The following is a 14,138-nucleotide window of genomic DNA, read 5'->3' as shown; positions in this document are numbered from 1 at the left end:
TCTGTGTACAACTTAGGGGTAAATTCCGTTTGTGAAGTCAACTAGCCAAGAGGGGGATGGATGGAGGTATTGCTTAGCAACCAGGTGGAGATGCATGATGTTTGCTGAAGTAGCATATGTTCAATTGGCTGAAGGAGTTTTTCTTCTATATATTTAGGTGAATGTCTCCCTTCTATATAGAAAGCCTGAAGTAAGAAAGACAAAACGGGAAAAGTACAATTTTAACTGAATTTTTCTTAAATCTAGCTGACCCCTTCTAAATAGAATAGAATAAATTCAAATATATCCTCAGTAAGTTGGAAAAAAATGCAGTGAAAGGGTCACATTTTGTTATATATGGTAGACATGCAAAGTGATATCTAAATTTTGGACAGAAATCTTTGATGAAATTTATAAAATTGCTAACCAAAATCTTCAATCTAAACCACAATTAGCTTTATTGAAAAAGCTAATTAGCTTTATTGATAAAATTTGATAACTCAGGACAGAATATAGTTTTAACAGTCTTATTATTTTCTTGGTAACAGCAGCTAGATTGGTAATAGCAAAACATTGGAAAACTTCATTCTAATTTATTTGAATTTTGGTGCCAAGGAGTTTGGCAGATTTCCCTCATGGGAAATTTATTCGATAAAATGAAAGCACAAAGTAAAGATCCATAAGTTGACAAATGCCATGTTGTGTGGTATAAATGTATTAAATATGTGTCTATGTAAAAAAAAAGTCTTCACAATCCAGCTCTGTAAACCCATGAAACATTTTGGACAACTACACTTGGGAACCTGGAAATTTGAATAATAATGAAATGGACTTACATGCCAAAATGGAATGTCTCAAACTTTACAACTCCTTTTTACTAGGTCTATCTATGTTATTGTTAATGGTGTTGTGTGTTTTAATTGTTACACTCACGCGCACGCACACACACAAACGTATGAGAAAGACAAAACTTCTCTGTTTATTTCTCCACATATTATACACTGATTTTGTTTAGTTTTCTTCTGTAAAGTGTTATCAGGATTTCTCTCTCTGGAGAAATTGCTTACATTATTGCAAACAGTGTGGAACATTAATTCAACAGTCACAGTTCAATGGCAACACAACAGGAGATTTGGAGACTGCATAGACTCTCCACATTTCATTTTCCACAGGAACAAATATTTACATTGCATAAGTGTAAGTATACAAGTAAGATACACCCCCATATTTATTTCTGGACACTACTTCTTGGTACACAAAAAGTGAGCAAGGAATTTTGGGATTCCTTAGCCAGAAAATGAAGTTATTGCTTTCTGGGAATGATCCTGGTTCAACAACTGTGGGAACAACCTGCTATTTTATTTTCACCTTCAGTGCTTCAAATGATATTGTAAAGCAGTGGGATAAAAATGCTGCACATCCCTGGTACTTTGAGGAAGAGCTGAAGCTCAGGACTGCAGCACATTTTTGCAGACAGAAGGACCCAGGTTCAGTCCCTGATGTCATCTTCAGGCAGGTCTGGGACTGTCCCTTGCCTGGAGAGCTGCTGCCAGTTAGTGTAGACATTACTGGGCTAGATGGACCAACAGTCTGAATATAAGGCAAAGTTCCCTTTGGGTGGAACCTTCTAGGAGACACAAGTCACTGGTGGTGGGTGGAGCCAGAGACAAAAGTGGGTGTGGCTAGTATGATGGCCATGACTCTTACCTTTGTAAGGTGGGCTACATTCCAACCATGCCAAAGTCAGAGGTTTCTAAACACATGCCTGTCTCTCTATCCATCTTCCACCCAGGCAAGCAAGAGGCATCCTCACAGTTCAGGAACTCATCCCAGTGAGGCAAATGCACTCAAGCAGGGTTAGTACAAAGGGTGTGGACTGGGCAAACGTCTGAGGGCAAGACAGAGGTTCATATTTGGCTCTTGGGTCTGAGGTTGCCAATCCCTGTGCTATGGGAAAAACACCACCTATGGAAAATAAGAAGCCTGCTTTAAACCAGTGGTGGCTTTCTACAGGTTGGGGTGGGGGTAGGCTTGAACCCCAACTCCTCTCAGCCCCAGCAGCATGTCCAATGGTGAAAGATGGCAGAAGCTGTTATCCAACAACATCAGGAGGGTGACAGGTTGCTCACCCCTGGTTTAAGCTCTGGTGATTCTTTCCAGTTTTAGTTCTGAGGGCAGCATGGGGTGGTAGCTGAGGGGAGGGGAGTCCAGTGTTTTCATCCACACCTTGTTGTTAGGGCCCACAAAGAAGAGGGGGTTTCAACCTGTCAGAAGACCAAAGACCAAGAAGTTGATTTTGTATTTCTGCAGCATCCAAAGGAGCAGGAAAGATTCGACTGTTGTTCTGGGTAATAGTTTGAGTTGAGAGGTACTGAGGCAATTCTGCCTTGGGAGATTGGAAGGGAAGATTTCTGTGGATTAACATAAAATCAGAGCAGAGCTGAGATGGCAGTGAGGGTGACTCACTTGCAGGCCTATTATGAGGGGGTGGAGGGGAGAGGGAGAAGAGATTTTGTCTGCTTCCATGGTGGATCACTCATCATCAAGCATCCCCCACCTCACCTCTGTCTGTGCAATTTTCCCAGCAAGCAGCCCAGTCCTCAAACCATTAAGCCACAGCCATTTCATCTGCTCAGCCAAAGGTTTCAGAGATGCCTTAGTATGGTTTTGCACTGGGCACCAGTCCTACCACTAGGCAGGGTCCTTTCTATTGTGCATTCATGTTTATTTAAGTTGATGATTGTGTTGGGATGGCTAGATGCCATTCTATTTCCAATACGGTTTTGGCTGAAAACACATTTGCATGGACATATGTTTCATTTTCAACCAGTGCGTGTCCCATAGCTTCCCACTGAAATACTGTCACTTTTAAAACCACAAAGGTTTCAGTTTTTGTTTTTTGTCCTGCTTCTGTTGTGCTATAGTGCATGAGTGCTCCCTCAGGGGGCAATAATGAGTTAACATGATGTGTGGACAGTCCAGTATAAGTAAATGATTATGGCGTCAATGGCATGTTTCAGAATACACACACACAGACACACACAACCCACAAGTCTCAAGGGGCCCTGAGGCAGCTACCTCAGCTGGCAGATACAGGGGAACAGGGATCAGCAGCAAATAATGGATCCACACTGTAATTTTTAAGCACATCCAGTGCACATTTAAAGCACATGACCTCCCTCAAAGAATCCTGGGAGCTGTAGTTTCCTCCTCACTGAGCTAAAATTCCCTACATCCTTAGCAAACTATAGTCCCCAGGATTCTTTGAAGGAAGCCATGTGCTTTAAATGTATGGCAAAGATCTTCCCAAAGTGTTGGGGGGACAGAGCTGGGTGTGTCACGTGGCCTGGCCACTGTGCCCTCTAAGCTAGCCTGATGTCAGGTGTGATGTAGGGTGCTGTCCTGTCACCGGTGCTGAAGTAAGACAGAACTGACAGTTCAGTTAGTTTCTCTGCTTGGAGTAGGAGGGGGTGCTAGATCTGCTTTTGCTTAGGCCCTCAGCAATGTTTCCAGATGGCTCTCCTTTGTCAGAAGCAAAGGTTTATTAGGCAAAGTCACTGGTAACACGTAGATACCTATGAGGAGCTACACAAGCAGGGCTTGAAGACACCAGTCCTCCCCTGTGGTAGAAGGGCCATAGCTCAACAGCAGAGCATCTGCTTTGCATCCAGAAAGTCCCAGGTTCAATCCCCGGCATTTCCAGGTAGTCTATTAATACTGCTATTATTATTGCTACTAGGAAGACTTCTTTTTTTCAAAAAGCGCTTCGACCATAAGGTCCAAGGGCAGGTTATAGTAATATAAAAATTCAACTTTAAAACCAAAACAAAAAAAATTCCTTCCAGTAGCACCTTAAAGACCAACTAAGTCAGTTCTTGGTATGAGCTTTCGTGTGCATGCACACTTCTTCAGATATCTGAAGAAGTGTGCATGCACACGAAAGCTCATACCAAGAACTGACTTAGTTGGTCTTTAAGGTGCTACTGGAAGGATTTTGTTTTGTTTTGACTATGGCAGACCAACACGGCTACCTATCTGTAACTGGAACTTTAAAACCAGTTAAAAGTATTTCTGTTGTGGTCTGTGGGAAAACTCAGCAACATAAGATTGAGTTCAAGCATACCTTGTTAAATCTCAGGGAAATACTCAAGACTTTGCAGTATCCAGTCTTCTGAAACTGGTGTAAAATCAACATTCGTCTCAGGGTTGGTTTGTTTTAAGAATAAGAAGTGCCCTGATTGACTTCAATGATGGATTTGGCTCTGTTTGTCTACATATTTCACTAACAAATTCATAATCTCGCCTCCCTGCTCTTGTACCTCATTTCATGCTCATCAAACCGCTGAAATGGCACTGCCATCCCATCCCCAGACACATTTGGGCTTGACTTCTAATGTATAATACCGTACTTTATTCAAAATTCTCATTTCAGCTTTTCTTGGTGAGTCAGGAAGAGGGCCCTGTAGGTAATTCTCAGCAGGCTGCCTTTGATTTATGGTGGGTTCATTCAGTTTGAAGATTCTGCCTCTCTGAAGATGTACAGTAAGCTCCCCTCATGTGGGAAAAACCTGCATTCAAGGGTGGCCTCAATAACCCAGAATGTATTACAGTCATACCTCGGGTTACAGACGCTTCAGGTTGCGTTTTTTCGGGTTGTAGACCACCAAAACCCGGAAGTACCGGAATGGGTTACTTCCAGTTTCAGCGGTCACACAAGCGCAGAAGCACTAAATCGTGCTTTGCGCATGCGCAGAAGCACCAAATAGCAACCCGTGTGTGCGCAGACACGGGTGGTGAACATTGTGGGTTGCAAACGTGCATCCCGCACGGATCACGTTCACAACCCGAGAATCCACTGTATTCTGGTTTAATAAATCTGGATTAAATGTTACCTAATAATGTTGTGGTCTCAGCTGATTTGGGAGAAGGACTAGATCACAACAACCTTCCAGGCCCTCTTGGATGCTAATATTAGCAGAGGGGCCTTCTTGATAGTTCCTCCTCCCTCAGAAGACCGGGAGGTGGCAGCTTGAGAGGGGGCATTCTCTATGGCAGCTTCTAAATTGCAGAACTCCCTCCCCACAGAGGTGTGTCTGGCACTTTCTTTATACAGCTTTGGGTGAGTGCTGAAGACGCACCTCTTTTGACACCCAAGATGTATATTTTTAGGACCCATCTTATTTCCGTAATCTTAAATTGTTCCAAACTGTTTTTTAATATTGTGTTTTAATGGCTGCAACTCGCCCTAGGACCTTAGGATAAAGAGCTGATAATACATTGTAAGAAGCATTGTCATCGTCATGGTGTTTATTTGTATGCCACAAAATTGTGCCTAAAGTGGCTTGCAATGTTATCAAATAAACAAGAAGTATGACACTTCAAGAAACATATTGGAAACAATTGGATATAATATCATAAGGAAAAACATAGAAAGCAATTGTATGACACGATACAAGCAGTCTCACCTAATTTAACAGTGTAAACTAAACAGATGGGAGAATAACAACAACACAAAACATTGACTAGTAGTATGGAAGATATCACCATGCTCCAGACAATACACTTGGATCCACACAACTACAAACACCCACACCTTGGCTCTTACCTGGAGGGGCCCTATGTCCACCCTTGTTGTGGGCTGTCACACCACACGGCGGCCTGAAGTGAAGGCACAAGACAGGTATTGATCATCATGTGAGCTGCGCACAGGTGGGCTGAAGCGAGCTGCTGACCAGTCCTGTGGAGCCTCCTTTTATTGAGACAAATATGCAAGCTAGGCAGATACATTTTAGGCTGTGACAAATTCCGTCCCGACATTGTGGGGTAGTACAAAGTTATTTTGGCACCTGTTTCCACTGCGTCATTTTCCCCTTGCAGTGTATGATGAAGGAGAAAAAAGGTTTCGGAAACAAAGGTTACAGACAGGACAGCGCTGACTACTGAGACCGCAAAATGTTAGACAGAGGGAACGATGTTCCAACAGCCGTGGCTTGTCTGAGGGGAGGTGTACCCCGCACCCCAGGGTCACGCGTGCAGGCAGACTGTGTGCTCCCTCTGGACCCCACTCCTCACTCCGCGATATCCCTACAGAGGCCAATAACTTTCCTTCCACACTCTTCCACCAAGCAATAAACATTTGTCTAGGCTGAGGGACATAAACAAGTTCTTTGGGTAGTGCCCTCACCCTCATCATGACCCCTCAAGTTGAAAACCCAAAGAAGAAAAGCCCCTTTGGTGTCACTCCTGTGGGGCTGACCCACCAAGGTAGGCCCACCACCAGTGACCTGTCATGCTGCCACAGTCTGCCATATTGTTTCCTACTCATGTGAGTATTTACCAATATGAATACAGTTGTTGTTGTTTAGTCGTTTAGTCATGTCCGACTCTTCGTGACCCCATGGACCAGAGCATGCCAGGCACTCCTGTCTTTCACTGCCTCCCGCAGTTTGGTCAGACTCATGTTTGTAGCTTCGAGAACACTGTCCATGAATACAGAGATAATACTTATTAAACACACAATCAAAATATACAGATTTACTTGTTTCTGCAGTGAGGAATAGCTCAGCAATTAGCTCCACTAAACTGTCAGTATCAATCACTTCAGTTTGGGGAAATTAGCTAAATGACTCTGACCATGACTAAATCAACATATGTGCAATATGCCCACAAAAAGAGGCGGGGGAAGGGCAAGTCCATAAAGCAGAAATGTGAAATAAGAAGGAAACTGGAGGGGCAAGGCAGGGGTATGATTTAGGAGGAAACATATGTCCAGCACAGCTCTAAGAGAGACTCTAGCCTGGTTTGTTCTTATAAGGGCAGTTTCCAACAACAGATCTAAAACTCTCTCTCACACACACATACACACACAGATAGGAATTTACCCCTTATTAACATTTTTAACAGTGACTATTAAAAAAGTAAAACTTAACCCAATTGTGTTGATAACACAAACATCCTGGCATTGGTACACCAATTAACACAAGTATTGCAGGGGGTAAATCCATGGTAGTGGTTCAATCCACAAGTGAACTGAACCTCCAGCAGTTTCAAGCTGCAGTCTATGAAATTCCTTTGTTCCAGTATCCCTTAAACTCATTACAGAAAGTTCTGGGAGGTGGAAATGTTCCCCTGCTGGCTTTTGAATGTTTGGCCATTTATGATGTCAGATTTGTATACATTTGTCCTTTTGCTTAAGAGACAAAAGGCTGCAAGTATTCAACTGTGCATCGTTGTTGGGTGTGAGCTCCCTCTTCTGTTGCATTTGGCAATAGCATTTCTCAGTTTCAACTTTTCCTTCTTAGGTCCAACCTGCTTTTGATTATCTCCATCTTAAGGTTTTGAGTCAGTTTATAATTGCCTGTTTATAGATCTATATCAACTGTGGGAAGCCTTTGGTCCTCCAGATGCTGCTGAACTGCAACTCCCACCATCCCTGGCTATGCTTGCTGGGTGTGATGGGAGTTGTAGTTCAGCAACATCTGAGGGCAAAAGGTTCCCCACATGTGATCGCTATTGTTATTTATTAACCTATTACATTTACAACCCACCTTTCATCGAAGGAGATCAAGGTGATACACATGGTTCTCCTCATTTTATCCTCACAACAACAGGCTGAGAGACAGTGACTGGTCAAAGGTCACCCAGCAAGCTTCATGGCTGAGTGAGGATCTGAACCTGGGTTTTCTAAGTTCGTTCTCTCCTTCCCTGTTTATATTTTCTACTTTTCTATTTGTCATTTCTTGAATTTTGTGGGGGAACAGATAGACAGTGGATGAACACCGTATCTGCTGCCCTGTTTTTGCTAGAAAATCATTTTTCTGTGACCAAGTTAGCATAGACATCACTCAGACAGGAGTGCAAACATGCTGGGAATATGGGTTTGGGAGAGCACATCTTTGTTTGAGACTCTGTCCTGCCATGTGATGGCCAGAATCTTCCTGACGCAGTGCCTGTGGAAGGTGTTGAGGCATTGCTCCTGGCGGTTGTAAGTTGCCCATGATTCACTTCCATAAAGCAGCATGCTCAACAAGCAAGCCTGGTAGACCTTCATCTTGGTATTGGACATTATCACCACATTCTCCCATACACTTTTGGAGAGGCAAGCCATTGCCATAGCTGGCTTGCTCAGCATCAATGGAGAGGTTGCTGGTTATGGTGGAATCCAGGAAGACAAAATCACCTACCACCTCAAACAAGTGGTCACCAATACTGAGGTGCGAAGTGCTGGAGCCGTCCTGAAACAGGATGTTGGTCTTTGTCAGGCTGATGAGCAAAATGGTTGATTAGTTTCTGTAGAGCTTCCTCAAACTGCGCTGTCAAAATCAACTGGTGTATCTTTCACTAGACTCAACATACAGCACTGGGAGAAAGCTTCACCTCTTGAATTTCTGCCAGCAATGATGGCAACCATTGGCCTGCCAAAGGGTGGGGTTTGGAATCAACAACCCTAATCATCTGCTGCGATTAGCTTCGTAGGAAATCAGTTGCTGCAACATTGGATGGAAGCTTTAGGTTTTGAATTTCTGAGCCTTGTGTCGTTGTTAGGTAGACGGATGCCTGACACAAGGGATGGTGTGCTGTGGCGGGGAAAACACGAGTTGCAACGCTAGCGCTCTAGGCACTCTGCACGTGCTCAGAACCATTCTTGCTTTATATTACAGCGCCTATGAAACAAGTTCTGGACAGTAAAAGTGCTCAAAGGACTCAGTGCGCAAGCGCAACAAAGCTCTGTCTCCCGCCCCATCTCTAGGTTAGGTCGTCTGATTGACTGCTAACCCTTCTAGGGGCGGTCCCTGCCCTCCGACTACTTCTCTGGAGCTTAACCATGCGCCGCCACACCCCTTTCTTTTTTTTTTTCTTAATCTCTCGCTGCCCGGGGCGCCTCTGCGCATGCGCTTCCACAAACCCTTCACACTCTCTCTTTAGCCGTCTCGTCGCCGCCGCCGCCGACGGCGCGCTCGAATGACGTCACGCCATGGCCGCCTTGCTCCGACGCCGCCAGTAGAGGCCCTGTCTCGCGCCCTGCCGCTTCTCGGAGCCGCTTTCCCTCCCTCCTCGTCCCCTTCCCGTCCGGTCAGGTGAGGAGAGATGGGCCCGGCTTCCAGGCCCGGAAGTGGGCGGAGGGTCGTAAGGGAGCTGGGCTGAGGCGCCCTGGAATTGGGGGGGGGCGCCTCCCTCACCTCCACTGCTCGCGCTCTGGGTCTTCGGAGGGCGGGGTGGTAGGCCTCTTCCCCAGCCCTGAAAGGGGATGACGTTATTGGGGAGGGGGGGAGGCTGTGAATTCCCCCCCCCCAGGAGGGCTGGTTCAGGGTGGCGGGGTGTCAAAGGAGTGACCTCCAGGGCATCCCACAAGGAGGCGGGAAAAGGGGAGGTCGGCGTTGCTCTGTGGGGATGAAGGTGGCTTCGAGCAGAGGGGTAAGAGGGACGTTCCGTGTTAAGTTGAAGCGGTCTGAGCATCAGGCAACCTAGCCCAGCCCTGTTCTGCCTGGAAGCATCTCTCTCAAGTTTGAGGCTGCTCCCATGCTGAATGAGGTGGTTCGTACTGCCGGTAAAATATGGGATTGCTACATCCAGATCCCCCCCCCCCTGATGTTTGGACTCCCACTCCTATTATCCCTGATCATTGATCATGTTAGCTGGGCCTGATGGGAGTTGAGAGCATCATGTTGGCTACCCTTGTGAATGTTAAGCTTCCTTAAGATGCGTTGGATCATTGACCCAGACACACTGCTGTTGTCATCTCAACAATTCTCCATGTTCCCAGGTACACAGAGACCTTTCCTAGCAGTCTTACTAGGGATCCTTTTGATGGAGATGCTGGGGATTTAACCTGTGACCTTTTGCAAGCAAAGTAGATGGTCTGCAACTGAGCTGTGGGTGCTTCTGATAAACCTGTGCAACCTAGCTGCTGTCTTTTCTAACCAGAAATGAATTTGAGAGCTTCAGTATGTGCTTTACCACAGAGTGATGGTAAACATCTAAAACATGGGTAGCCAATGTGGTTTCTTCCAAATATTTTTTGGTTCCATTCCTTTTAGCACCTGGCAGCATAGCCAAATAGCAGGGATAATGAGACTTGTAGTTCACCAACATCTGGGAGGGCACCATGTTGATTTTATCCCTGCCCTGTAAGAGTTGGATGACTGCTCCACCAAGCCCAGTCTCATTCCTGTCATTGGCAGTTTCAAGCAGAGAACTCTCTCCTTGACATGAGATAGTACATTGGACCTTCTGCATGCAATGCACTGAGTTATGGCCTCTGGGATTGGTGGTGGTGGTGGTAAATTGAGGAGGGTATAGTGAAAGGTTGATGGCTGCTCCTGCTTTGAAGGGTGTATTGGGACATACTGAGTACTCAATGAATGGAAAGCAAATTGTGATGACAAGTGCCAATGTGGGTTCCTCATTAGCTGGCTACAGGTTCTTTTCTGGATGGATTTGACAGGGGCCAATGCTGCAGATAGGGTATGTCAGGCAACAGCTCAGATGGGAAATGACTGAGTAGGTTGACACTGATTCTGCTGGGAGTCTTAAGAACATGGATTTGGTTACTGAAAAGAGAGTGGCAAAAGAGGGTGAGACGGAGGTATTAACTTATCTGCGGACAGCACAGAGATAGGAGGTGCTCTGAAGTTGCAAGTAGAAATTCAAAGGGGAGGTTTAACTGAAATGAAGAGTTGAGGTTCATGCAAAGGATGCCTGATCAAGTTAAGTTTTGCATGAATGAACATGAATTTATCATTGGTTTCTCTTATGAAGGGAGAAGGTGGGAACACACATCCCCTGACTACATAATGGTAGTGGCGCCCTCCCTGTGGAACGCCCTCCCTTCAGATGTTAAGGAGATAAAGAACTACATAACTTTTAGATGGCATCTGAAGGCAGCCCTGTATCAGGAAGTTTTTAATGTTTGATGTTTTACTATGTTATATATACCGTAACCTGTAAGCCACTCAGAATGGCTGGGGAAACCTAGCCAGATGGATGGGGTATGCATAATAAAATTATTGTTATTATTTCATTAATTAAATGAAGAAATTGGGTGTTGCTTTGTATGGATGGAGATATTGAAAAGCTTGATGGATTGCTTGAAGTGAGGAAAGATAATACAATGGGGTCTTAATTTAAGATGCGAAAGCTCAAAATGTGATTTGTATTAGGGAGCAGAAGGAAGTGTGAGTGCTGAAGAAGGGATAGGGTGTAGGAAAGATGAAAGATCAATACTTTTGTTAGTCCCGTCTTAGCTGGTGAAGACTCTGTATGTATTCCTAAATGGCCTGGTAGCTCCTGGATATCTCAAAGATAAGCTCTGTTAATAGGGAGCTCTTTGGTACCTTGGGAAGAATAACTAGGATTTGTTGTTGATACTTAGCATTTTCAGAGTACTTTCAGTCTTCAAATAACCAATCTTGTCATCCTTATAAGAAGTTTAGAGGGTAAATTAGTATTATCAACATACTGCAGATAAGGAAAGAGGCTGATGCTGAGAGAGAATGGCTTGCCTACAGCTGCCTTGCAGGTGCATAGCAGAGGCAAAATTCAAAACTTTACTCTCTTTTTGGACCATTGCATTATATCACCTCCCTTGTGGTTGCCAGTGGAGGAGGATCTTTTAAAAAAACTCCTGACAAGTTGTTAAGCATTGTGGATTAGTGAGAGCTAAGTAAAGCCAAGATAAATCATGTTTAACCACTCATCAGCCCTCTGCATTTTGAGGAAATGTGTTTTCAAAAGGTAGCATGCTCCTTCTAGGCTCTTAATGACACTTCTCCATCTTAGCTTCATTTTCTCCTGGCATTGCATAGATATGTGGTATAAGATCCCATTGTATTATGTGGATCTATGTATAAGGAGCCGGTAAGTCTTATTGTTTTCAAGCACCTATGGCTAGAGCAACAGACTTTGTGATAGATGCCCATTCGTTACCGGGCTGTTAAGAACAGTACTGCTAAAGGTGGGTTGTTGTTGGTAGTATTTATTTGCTGGTTTTAAGCTTAAAACGTCAGAAAACAGTTTACATAAAATGACCATAAATAAAAATAATCAAATGTAGCAGCAGAAAGAAAGTCTAAGCCAGGAAAAAAATTTAATCATACTAACAGCACAGACCTCTATAGGTCTGTACAAAAGTAAGCCCCATTGAGTTCAACAGGGTTTGTTCCTAGGTAAATGGGAATATGATTGCAACCTAAAATACACTAAAAGCATGGGCTTTAGTTCTGCTAAACAAATTACTCTCAATGTATAAGCGCCAATTGCATTTTGTCCCTGTAACTGGACAGGAATAGAGTGGGTATGACATTTGTCAAACAAAATACTCTGCGAACTGCAAACCCAGTATTATTTCAGTCCCTGATCACCAAAGCCCCATCTGGCATGAGACTAGATGTTGCTCACCCTTCCTCTCTAAAACATTTCATAGTCAGTACCATGGATAAGGTAGCATTGGGTAGACTTCACAGTGATCAAACTACGTTCTCAACAGTGGCCAAGTATTTTCATTTTTTATTCTACTTTTGTCCTATCCTTTGAACCTCAAGGCAGAATACCTAGTTCTCCCCTCCCTGTGCTATTCTCCCCACAACCCTGTGAGGTAGGTTAAATTGAGATAACATTAATCTGAGATAGGCTAGCCTAAGGTCTTCCAGTGAGCTTCATGGCTGAATGATGATTTAAACCTACATCTCCATGGCCCTAGTTAGCTACTAATCACTACACCATGCTTAAATTAGATGGAGGTTCTTCTGGAATTCTTTGTAAAAGTAACAGATCATGAATTGATTTTCTCAGAGCGAGCTTTAGTAATACTCATTATGTAATCAATAATATAACAGAATTTCCTTCATTCTTGGCCAGCACTGGATAAAAATTCAAGGCACCTAGGAATTTGATTCTGGCACCTGGGAATATGCTGAAGGCCAGTTTCTTTAAAAAAAAAATTGACGATTGTTTTGGAAATAATTGAATGTGGCAAATACTTATTTTAAATGTTTTTGGGGTCTTATTCATTGATCACTTAACATCCCGTCTATTCCATGTTTAACCTTTAAAATGAGCACATCATGGTTAGATTTTTCTGGGGTGAAAAGAATATTTCCTTTCCCTAAATGTTGTTCCCACAAACAGATTAAATTAAATGGAAGAAAAATGCTATTTCATCTGAGACCTAACTAGAGAAGCAAATTACCATCTTCAGGCAAAATTCCTTTGGGGAATGGTAACACAGAGACAAAGGCTAAATCTTGTTCGCTGTAAAATCCCATGTTATTCACAATAGAGAGAAACATTTCTCTTGTTAGACCTTTCAAAATCTTTGGTTATGAGTATAATAACATATGTTTGAAAATACTGGTTTTTAGCTCACCCATTTATTTAGTTTCAAATGCTTTTTCTATGCAGCCTGAGCAGGAGTGGTGAACGGTGTTATACTTAATTGTTGTAGCTTGTCTTCACTTACACCACCCTACTGCCCTGCTCACAGTAGTGAAGAACATTCTTATGTTATGAATGGTCCATGTCACCATTAACAGAAAGAGATAGAAATAGGGCAATATATACCCTATATATAGAGAGAGAGAGACTGTCCCTGGATCAAGTGACTTTTATTCTTTAAGTTCTCAAAGTTCTTAACCTAGCTCAAGATTGTCATCTGAAATAGCCAGATGTCACAGTCTTTAGAGCTGTCTTACCCCAAAATGACAACTAGACCTTCTGTTTTGGTGACTGTAACCTTAGTTTAAGGAACTGTTTGGTGCTTAGCTTATATATCTGAGTTTCTAACACTGCTATCATCATGAATTTAAGAGGGGTGCTGTATAAAACATAACTATTGTTTGGAAGGTGATAATTTTTCTAGTGTTTCTGTTGCTTTGTCACAGGTACAAGGGATATTCTTGGTGTCTGCACAACTTTTATGTCACTTGAGAAGTCATTGGGCAGTGTTGCACACATGGAATTCTGTGAGCTAAATAGTCAGTGAGCAAAATACCTCCGCCTTCTTTAGTCTTGCTGATGAAATATACCGTATTTTCCCCTCTATAACACGCAGATTTTTTCTCCTAAAAAGGAAGGGGAAATGTCTGTGCGTGTTATTGAGCGAATGTGTGGTCCCTGGAGCCAAATGGCGTGAGTGGAGGCAAAAAAAAGCAGGCAAAAATCAA

General features: G+C 43.5%; 1 protein-coding gene across 2 annotated transcripts in view; it reads left to right on the top strand.

Annotated features, from left to right (window-relative positions):
* The first annotated feature begins 8,820 nt into the window (after window positions 1-8,820).
* Window positions 8,821-14,138, top strand: part of ZC3H18 (zinc finger CCCH-type containing 18) — a 55,716-nt gene continuing 50,398 nt past the window's right edge. Inside the window, exon 1 of one of the 2 annotated variants that reach the window (XM_083754517.1) lies at window positions 8,821-9,056. The gene's annotated coding sequence lies outside the window, so the exon portion shown is untranslated. The remainder of the gene's footprint in view (window positions 9,057-14,138) is intronic. The other variant, XM_083754516.1, reaches the window with a different exon arrangement.

The sequence above is a fragment of the Podarcis gaigeae genome (assembly GCF_964106915.1).
Source record: "Podarcis gaigeae genome assembly, chromosome: 8".
Lineage (NCBI taxonomy): Eukaryota > Metazoa > Chordata > Lepidosauria > Squamata > Lacertidae > Podarcis > Podarcis gaigeae.
The sequence above is the reverse complement of the archived record's forward strand: the minus strand, read 5'-3'. Positions and strand labels throughout refer to the sequence as shown.